Source organism: Gossypium hirsutum, chromosome A04 (assembly GCF_007990345.1).
Source record: "Gossypium hirsutum isolate 1008001.06 chromosome A04, Gossypium_hirsutum_v2.1, whole genome shotgun sequence".
Lineage (NCBI taxonomy): Eukaryota > Viridiplantae > Streptophyta > Magnoliopsida > Malvales > Malvaceae > Gossypium > Gossypium hirsutum.
Window position 1 is genome coordinate 81252432 of NC_053427.1, and position 11133 is coordinate 81263564.

The 11133-nt window shown below is 36.2% G+C and overlaps 1 non-coding gene across 1 annotated transcript; it reads left to right on the forward strand.

Annotated features, from left to right (window-relative positions):
* The first annotated feature begins 2635 nt into the window (after nt 1–2635).
* On the forward strand, nt 2636–2742 carry LOC121228468 (small nucleolar RNA R71). The gene has a single exon (XR_005926044.1). It is a non-coding gene; the product is annotated as a small nucleolar RNA R71 (small nucleolar RNA).
* The last annotated feature ends 8391 nt before the right edge of the window (nt 2743–11133 follow it).

Genomic DNA, 11133 nt, shown 5'->3' on the forward strand with positions numbered 1-11133 from the left:
TTTATTATATCTCAAAATTTACAAATCCATTGCTACAATATTTCTTCTATAAAAAACTAGACTCAACAAGCTTTAATTCCATATTTTTTTCATCTTCTAATTAGATTCCTACAATTTTTGGTGATTTTTCAAAGTTAGTCTACTGCTGCTGTCCAAACTATTTTAGTGAAAGCTGTTTATTACCATTTTTCCCCTGAGCTTTTAATAAATGATAATTTCGTCCCTACTCAATTAGCCTCTCAATTGAGCTGATTTTTCTCAATTAACATTTTATTCTATCACCTTAAACTAGTTTACAACCTTTAGGAATCAGAATTTCAGCAATAGACTTTAATTCCAAACATTTTCACAATTAGATCCTAAAAATCAGTTTCCATTGAAATTGCCTAATAAAATCATCTCATAAACAAATTAAAGCTTTAATTTCATTCTATTTCATCATAAACTTACAGCACTCAACCATGGTGGCTTTCAATTTCATCCATGAAATCAAAAACTAATGAATTTAATAGTAGGACGTAGTTGTAAAAGTCTTAGAAACACAAAAATTACAAGAAAAAGGCAAGGATTAACTCACTTGGTGCAAAAATTATGAAATACCAGCTTAGAGAACCCTCCTATGGCGTTTTTAGCTGCTGGAATTGAAGAGAAATGAAGAGAAATCTAGATATTTCCTATTTAGTCCTAGTTTTATTTAGTTAATTTTGCAATATTCCAATTTTACCCTTAATCTATCAATTTTTCTGCTGATTTCATACCCTTGCCGTCCAGCCCAAATAAATTTTGGGTCTAATTTCCTTTTAAATCCTTTCTCATTAGACTCTTAAGCTATTTAATCACTCTAGCAACTTTTACACCTATTACAAGTTAGTCCTTTTCATTTAATTGACTACCCAAATATTAAAATTTCCTAACGAAATTTTAATACCACATTAATAATATTTCATAAATATTTATAAAATTATTTTCGACTCAGTTTTACGAGATAGAGGTCCCGATACCTTATTTTACCCAATTTCTTCAATAATTTCCTTTTCTAACTAATCACTAAATCGATAAAATTTTCCTATCAATATTTTCATACGATTTTCCTATCATATAAATTTTCAAGCAAAAATATTGAAATAAATTTCTCTTTAAATTGGATCTATGATTACGAAACCATTGTTCCGATAACCTTGAATTTAGGCCATTACAACTCCCCCCCTTTTTAAGCAGTTGCTGAAAAGAGCCTTCCTAGAATTAAAGGAGTGTTGCTATCCTCCTCTGTGTCTAGAATAATGAAGTCAGCTGGAAATATAAATTTATCGATTTTAACTAGCACATCTTCAATAATACCCTTAGGAAATCTTATAGTTTTATCTGCTAATTGAATGCTCATCCTAGTCTGTTTAGGTTTCCCAAGACCTAATTGTTTAAACATTTTGTAAGGTATGACGTTAATACTAGCCCCCAAATTAGCTAATGCATTATTAACATCTAAACTACCAATTAAGTAAGGACTCGTAAAACTCCTTGGATCTTTTAATTTGTTCGGTAGCTTATTTTGCAGAATAGCTGAGCACGCTGCGTTTAGCTCCACATGCGACGCCTCGTCCAACTTCCGCTTATTTGCTAAAAGATCCTTTAAAAATTTCATTACGTTTGGCATCTATGATAGAGCTTCAATAAACGGTAAGTTAATATGCAATTTTTTAAAGAGTTTAAGGAATTTACCAAATTGTTCATCTGAATGGTCTTTCCTTGTCGCGCTAGGGTATGGCATACGAGTTTATATTCGACATTCACTGATTTTTTTTTATTATGACCTACCTCACCTTGACCTTTGCTTACCACAGTGTCTTGCCTCGGTTCTGGCTCAGGCTCAACGGCTCCTTCATTATCTTGAATATTAATTGTGTTGAGCTGTTCCCTTAGGTTGGGTTTAGTATTACTTGGCAAGCTACCTTGTGGTCATTCGGAGATTAGTTTAGAAAGCTGGCCTATCTGAGTTTCGAGCCCTTGGATTGACGCTTGTTGATTTTTAAGTGCTGTCTTGGTCTTCTAGAAACGGGTTTCTGACACCGAGATAAACTTTGTGAGCATCTCTTCAAGGTTCGGCTTCTTTTCCTGTTAATAGGGTGGTTGTTGAAAACCCGAAGGATGTTGTGGTCTTTGATGTCCTTGACCGCCCCACGAGAAATTGGGATGGTTCCTCCAACAACCTGCATTATAAGTGTTACTATATGGGTTATTTTGGGATCGAGAGTTATTGTTACCCATATATTGGACTTGTTCCTCCTCGATGCTAGGGTTGAAGGGTTGATACTCTGTGCATGCTCCTCCTCTATTCATCTCGCACCTCATTACTGGATGTACCTGAGTAGAACCAAGTAAACCATCAATCTTTTTATTTAGAAGTTCTACCTGGTTTGACAGCATAGTAGCCGAATCAATGTTATAAATGCCTGCTGTTTTAGTTGGCTTAGTCCTCATGACTTGCCACTGATAGTTATTCAACAACATCTACTCTATAAACTCATAAGCATCTTCAGATGTTTTATTATTGATGGTTCCGCCAGCAGCTGCGTCAACCAATTGTAGAGTCGAAGGATTCAGGCCATTATGGAATGTTTGAACCTGTAGCCAAAACGGTAACCCATGGTGAGGGCACATTTTCAGTAAGTCCTTGTATCTCTCCCATGCATCGTAAAGAGTTTCTAAGTCCATCTGCACAAACGAAGAGATATCATTACGTAATTTGGCCATTTTAACCGGCGGGAAATATTTTAATAGAAATTTTTCGGTCATTTGTTCCCAAGTAGTGATTGACCCTCGTGGTAATGAGTTCAACCACTGTTTAGCTTTGTTCCTCAGCGAAAAAGGAAACAGCCGAAGACATATGGCATCATCAGAAACGCCATCGATTTTAAATGTATCGTATAGTTCCAAAAAGTTTGCTAAGTGAGCGTTGGGATCTTCATCCTGCAAACCATTAAACTGAACAAACTGTTGTATCATTTGAATTGTGTTAGGTTTCAGTTCAAAAGTATTTGTAGCTACAGCAGGTCTAACTATGCTTGATTCAGTTCCTGTTAAAGAAGGTTTAGCATAATCGTACACAGTGCGTGAAGCAGGGTTTTGATTAACCATAATTGCAGGAGGTAGCTGATTGCCTTGGTTTTCAACCATCACTTCGGTTGGGAGTTGAGTATCGTCCTCTTGCTCGTTCTCTGTGTATCTTAAACTTTGCCTTATTTCTCTTTGGTTTCTATGAACTGTGCGATCGATTTCTTCATCAAAAAGTAGTGGTTCTGACGGGTTTCTTCTATTCATAAATTATAAAAACCTGCCAAGAGAAAGAAAAAGTAAATTAATAAACAATAATAATAATTAAATTAAATTAAATTTCAAGAAAAATTAATGGCTAAAGTAATAAAAATTGAGCGTTCCTAATATCTTAATTCCCCGGCAATGGCGCCAAAAACTTGATCGCATGATTTCGTGATAGGTTTTAAATATTTATAATTAATCGTTCTTGAAGCTAAATATTATTGCGATGTAGGCAAGTGTACCTATCGAACAGTAGTATAGTTTTAGCAAGACTGGATTGCCGAACCTAAAGGAACTAAAAGTACTAGTAATGACCGTCTTTTTATTATCTAGCCTAAGAATAAAGAGGTTTTGTTTTAACTAACTAATTATCTAATCTAAGAACTCACAGAGAATAGAATTGGGGAATTGCTTTTGGGAAAATCGATTGAATTGAGACAATACCTAAGGAAAAATCAACCTAGACTTTTCTTGTTATTCTGGCTCCGAATCGGACGATTTATTCATCCAACTTGTTCCATAGAGATCCCTAAGTTATGTTATTATCCCTATTCAAGACTAATAACGTCTGATCCCTAGATTGAATAATTGAGACCTTTCTCTAATTAACACCCTAGGGTTGCATTAACTCGATCTATGGATCCCCTTATTAGGTTTCACCCTAATCCGATAAAACCTTGTCACCCTATCTCTAGGCACGCAATCAACTCCGCTTAATTATGACAAATGTACTCTCAGACAGGGTCTATTCCTCCTCTGAATAAGACCTTATCTTGAATCAGTATCCTGGGATATCAAAACAAGAATTAAGAACACGTAATTAAGAACAAGTTAAATATTTATCATACAATTCAAAAAATAATAACAAGATTCGTCTTAGGTTTCATTCCCCTTAGGTATTTAGGGGTTTTAGTTCATAACTAAATAAGAAAACATCTCAGAATAATAAAAATACAAAACATAAAGAAAACCCAAAACTCCTGAAAGAAAATTGAGGGGAGATCTTCAGTCTTGATGATGAATCCAGCTTCTAAGATGGATCAATCGGCTTCCTTGGAGTAATTCCTTACTCCCTATCTGTGTGCCCCCTTTCTTCCTCCTCTACGGTGTATTTATAGGCTTTGGAATGCCTAAGATTCCTCAAAATTAGCCTTTTTCGAATTGGACTCAACTTAGGCTCGGCAGGGACACGCCCGTGTGCGATTACTTCAGGCTGTGCTCGAGCCTGCCAAATTGACACGGCCGTGTGGTCTGCCCTAGTGAGGAGGTCCAGGCCGTGTTGATTTCGTACTTTGGCCTATTTTCTCTGTTTTTGGCTCGTTTCTCGTTCCTTTTGCTCTTCAATGCTCTCCTAAGTATAAAACATAAAATTAAAGCATTAGGAGCATCAAATTCACCAATTCTAATGGAAAATCATCCATAAAAGGCATTGAGCATGGGGTAAAAATATGTATAAACTATGTTTTATCAATTATGAAGGTTTGATGATAGTTATACAAGTTTTGTTAAGTGGTTTTTAGTAAAAATGCAAATTAGGGATTAAATTATAAAATGTGGAAACGTTGTGATTTAAATGTGAAATAAATGAAAAATATGTGCTTCTAAGGACCCAATTGTAATTCGGCTAACATGGGTTGTGATTAAATTACATGAATTTGTGTTGTTGTGAAATAAGGACTAAATTGTAGAATATGTGAAACATTAGGGGCAATCGTGTAAAAATGCCTTAAAGTGAATTTTGGACTAAATTGAATAAAGAGATGATTAAATAAGTTAATTTTGATTTTATTTAGATTAAGAAATGCGAAATACGAACTTAGATTGGGGAAAGAAGAAAGTTATGAAATAGTTGACTCATTTCACCGGTTTAGCATCCGAGGTAAGTTCGTATGTGATAAATTTCATCATAAATGTATTTTAAATGCTTTGATATTGCATAAACTGTGTTTACGAGACTATGGATGTGCTTGACAATGATTCGACGATGATATGGCATTTAAAATCTCAGTTGAACCTTAGGAATAGATTTTGGATACTAGTGACATGTCATTAGGGGATTATTGTGATTATGTGATCTGGGTGCTAGTCCTATACGTCCTACTGGTGGTTGAATATATCGGCATGTGTTACGGTTACTTGACAGCTTGTGTGAGCAGCACCGTATAGCTACATCTTGACCTACAGCTTGTGTGAGCAGACCCGTTGATAGCTCTAGTGTGAGCAATATATGTGATATGAGATTGAGATAGCTTCGGCTATATATGTGGCACTTCGGCTACAAGTTTCTCATGTATCTAATAGTATTCCGAATGGTTCAACGGGTAAATGAAAGACGTGATTGTGTATGAGATTGATACAAGATGGAACAAGTATGTACATGAACCGTATAAGCTTAAATCGAAAAAGTTATGAAGTTCATATATAAGATTATGATAGAAAATGTGAAAGGTTTGTTAGTTAAATGAATTACATAATGATATGTTCAAGTTGATGATTTGTATATTCATGTTGAGATTGAGTTTATTTCATACGAGCTTACTAAGCTATAAAGCTTACTTTGTTTATTTTTCCATGTTTTATAGTGACTTTAAAGCTAACTCGGACTCGGGGTTTGTCGGAGAAATCGTCACACTATCCGACTATCAAATTGGTACTTTTAAGCTTGTGTTTTGGTCATATGGCATGTATAGGGACTTTGGTCATTTTGATATGTATTTTGGTGGTGAATTTTTCCATTTAAGTTGGCTTGTGAATTGTTATGTTTTGGTGCCAATTGGGTTGATGTAGGTGTGCATAAGATAGGGTGGCAATATGGTTTGGTAAATAGCCTATTTTTGTCCACATGGGCAGAAACAAGGGTGTGTGTCTCAGCCGTGTGTGATACACGGTCATGTACACGGCCGTGTGTACCCTGGTGTTGAAATTAAAATCAAGTCAGTATGCTCCACACGGCTTTACACATGGGCGTCTGACTTGGCCGTGAGGCATAAGTCAGTATACCCTACAGGTTTGGCACAGACTAGCACATAGCCTAGCACATGGACATGTATGGCCATTTTTAGGGTACACGGGCGTGTGTGTTGGCCATGTCACCCAAGTTAGAGAGTTACACGGGGTCGGACACGGGCTGGGGCACGGCCACTTGCTCCCATTTCGAAAGTCCACACGGCTTGTGACACGGGCGTGTCTGTTAGCAGTGTGAGACTCACGGTTGGGCCACACGGGCATATGCCCCTTGTTTTTGAAAAAATTTCTTAAGTACTACACAAGTTTCTAAAATTATCGATTTAGTCCCAAACCACCCCAATGCATGTTTAGAGCCTCATAAGTTCGTATTAGGGACAAAATGTTTGGTTGTGAATGGAATGTATATGATTTGATTAAATGTATGTTTAAAATGTGGTATAAGTCTGGTAATGCTCTGTAATCGTATTCCGGCATTGAATACGGGCGAGGGTTTCAATTTTATATTTCATAATTGCTTTACTTTTAATTGATTTTTATAATAACAATTCCACTTATTCGTTTGGATGACAAACACATTCCCGGTGTCCAATTGCAAATGGTAAGAAAATATTATTAATTTTTTAAATTTTAATTAAGTTCATTATTAAGTTGTTAACACTATTAATTTTATAATTTTTTATGTTCATGTAATTAGGCCGAAGATTGGATTTTAGAGACGTACATACACAACTTAACTGCGAGGGCATCGCGTGTTATTGAATAATACTTGCAAGAGGCGAAATTCTTGAACGTGTCTTGTATGCTCAGGGGACTAAATTGGATCCCACACTTATCAGCTCTTTGGTGGAAAGATGGAGACCGGAGACACATATATTCTATCTTCCGTACGGTGAGTGTACAAATACACTCGAGGATGTAGCTTTACAACTTGGTTTACCAGTGGATGGTTAGTCATTATGGGGAGTGGACGTTGACGATTGGAGCACAATTGGCAAGCAACTATTAAACAAGGTGTCAGACAAGTGTTTTGGTAGCAGAATATAGATGAAATGGTTGGAAGAAAATTTCAATTATATTGACAACTCTGTAAGGGTCATTGAAAGAGAACAATACACCCAAGCATTTATCCTAAGGTTAACCGGAGGTCTTTTAATACTCGATAAATTTTAAAATCTGGTACATTTAAGGTGGCTACTACAACTTGTCGACTTGAAAGAAGCGGGGTGACTCAATTAGGGATCAGCTGTGTTTGGCAACATTGTACTGAGAGATGTGTCGGGTGACGCAACCACAAAACATTAACATTGGTGGTTACATACTCATTCTTCAGTCATGGGAATGGTATCGACTACTATTTTTACGTCCCTGAGTAAACGCCTCTCATTCTTTCCCACTCATAATAAAGTAAAATTCATTTGATAATATAATTATCATAATATTTTTTTCATTATTATGTTTTTGAAGTAACATATTATTTGAATAGATGGAACAATAACGCGAGTCATGTGGGTATACCGGACGAGCTCGAAGATATCCGACTACTGTTAGATCAACAATCAGAAATCAATGTTATTTTTTTAATTTTAAATTATAAAATATTTATGTAAAGGTTTGAAATTTAATATTAGGTACTTAATAAAATTTATATTCTCATACTATAGTTTGAATAGATGCCATATGTTGATCTGACATTTCAAGAATGCATTTCAGTCAAATTTTTGGCCGATTGCAGTATCTAGCACATCAAAGTGCCATTGATAGTTTTTGTGACGACCGAGATGCATGAATTTGATTGAGTGATGCGTTAGCTTTGGTTTAGGAAAAATATTTCATCGTCACCCCAGGTTATCGAAGAACTGCACGAGGTTGCCCTGCGGGGGAGAATCGAAGAAGAATGGGTGAAATTCCATGCCAAATATATCTATATTGGGGAGGATAAGTACAATTTCATACCTATGCGCAAACCAATTCTCACGCCGAATTTGGCGACCTCTCTGGATTACATAACATGGTTTAGACATCACCGTAAGCCATATCTACTGCCGAAGGAAGACAAGATTACTTAACTTTGTCATAACAGACCAAGACAATTTTGTATGAATCCTAGGTTGGGAGTACATGCCTCAATGGAGTCATCATCAGCTCAAACTCCACATGAGGCACTGATGGGGTGCACCACCTCCCGGTCAGTATGATTCATATTATTTTGGTGCTGTCACTAACCCCATTTGTTTACATAAGCACCATATTATGCACCACCACACCATGTATCAACACCTTCTTTAGGTGTTTTTTACACCACCTCCATCCTCAGCACCATATGGAACACCAATGTCGACAAAAACACCGACATATCCACCATCTCCAAAAGTTCCAACATTTTATCCGCAACTGGGTTATGCAACACAATAGACTTATTTGTCGATAGTGTCGCAAACACCCCAAGCATCATTGTTCTACCGAGGTGGCTCATCTACGCAATTGCATATTATTAGAACCGATGATATACGATGGAAACCTAGGACAACACAACACTCAAGCATGGAGTAACGAGATAAAGATGGAGCTCGAGGTAAAGATGAAGATGAAGAAGATAAAGAGCCAAAACCCTAATTTTGAAGAAATCCTCCTCGCAACCGACACCCACTGGGTTGTGGCACATATTCGACTTGATGACAACGATGGTTTGTTTAAAAATTTTGTCATATAAATCATCTTTTACTTTGTTAAATTTTAGTTTGTATTGTATTACATTTTTTTCATCCGTAATGTACTTATTCCAATTATATAAAAAAATTGTTCTATTGTATTTTACATCAATAATATACTTATTTACAATCTAAGAAAAAAAATTAAAAAAATTCAGAATCTGGGAATCTCAGGATAATTATCAGACATCCTGGAAATCCCAAGATAGTTTTCAAACATCCTATCTCGAGATTCCCGGTCATGGGATCTCACATTGTTTTTTTTAATCCCCTTCCGGTTGCCTATATAAAGAGGGATTTTTATCCCCTTACTCCATCAACTCTCTTTGTCACCCTCCTTTACAAATTAAAAAAAAATTCTCTTCTAAATTATTTTTTTGTTGAATGTTGAAATTTTTGGATAGAAAGATTTATTTTTGTTTGTGCTTGTGCTTGAGGAAGATAGTGTGATAGTTTTAAGGTGTGTTTGAGTTCATGATGATGCAATGGCACTTGGAGACCCCCGCATTTCATCTACCGTGTGGGGATTGAACCATCACCTTAGAAGCCCATCATTTGCAACTTGGGCTCCCGGTTCATGGTGGTTATACGATTACGAGTTGAAATATAACTAGGGCTCCCGGTTAACGGTGGTTATACGGTCACGGTTTCAAGTTTAATGACGCTGGAAAAGGGTGCTTTATAAACCTCATACATAAGTTTGAGACCATAATCAAAGGGAAAAACTAAGTGGCTTTCCAATATAATCAAATTATTTTCTTTGTCCATCTCCACCAAAGTAGTATCTTTAACCTTATTGTTCGAAACCTATGACAGAGTTGGGGGCAAGAGGACTTTCAGGCAGAGGAGTGACTGTGGTGATGGAGAAAAGCTAAAAGTCTTTTCAAGGCGACAACGGTTGCTATGGTTAAAGAACTTGTTAATAACTACAACCGTTGTCGCCCCGACTCGAGTTTTAACTTTCTCTTCACCGCCACAGTCACTCCTCAATGAAATTTCTCTTGCCCCCAACTCTGTCACAAGTTTCGAAAAATTAGGTTAAAGATATTGCTTTGGTGGAGATATAGAAAAAGAATAAGTTGGTTATACTGAAAAAACCCCTTTGTTTTTCCCTATAATTATGGTCTCAAACTTATGTACGAGATTTATAAAGCATCACTTACGGTATCATGAAACTTGAACCCGTGACCGAATAACTATTGTCAACTGGGCTCCAGAGTTATATTCCAACCTGTTATCGCATAACCACCGTCAAGTAGGAGGCTTAATTATACTTTAATCCATGACCGTATAATCACTATGAACTGGGAGTCTGAGTTGTAATGTGATAGGCTTCTAAGGTGATGGTTCCATCCCAAGACGACAAATGAAATGTGTGGATCTTCGAGCACTATCGCATCACCGTGAACTCAAATATACTTTAAAACTATCAAAATGTTTACCTCAATCACAAATACAAATAAATCTTTCTCCCCAAATTTTCGACACTCAACACAAAAAAAAAATGGAAAGAAACAAAAAAATACATCCTGCTAAATGCATGTTCTATTTCTCTCTCTAAAATTGACCTATTTCCCTAAATATAAAAAAAAGCCTAAAACTATAAATATTTTTTAAAGTCGACATTTTAATCAAATTTACCCACCATTTAAGCATAAGGTGCTATTTATCTAGTGCGAACTTGGGGTTAAGATATTCCATGTTAGGACTTATGATATTTTGGAGCATTGTTACATATAATTAAAATTTCTAATCAGAAACCTTGTGTACTTCCAAATATACAATGGTTATCAAATCTTAAATTAGGGATTTGGGGCGTCATTGAAACCTTCCCCCCATAGTACATGGAAGCAAAAGGCATCTTTGACAGAGATGGCATCGGTGGAAAGTCCACCTGGAATCACCGCACAATATCTTTCGTTTGGCCTTTATATTACCGCTTGTTCAATTTTCAAATTATATTGCTATGATTTTCATATGCCATGGAGGAAGCTAAGGACGAAGCAACGCTATGTTGAAATTTCAATATTGCAACTCATTAATGCCATTAAAATAATCTCTGTGCGCGTGTATTATTTATTTATTTGGTTGGTTGGTTCAACAAAGGAAAGTACTTGGTTGGCTGGTGCCTTTCTATCCATTCAAA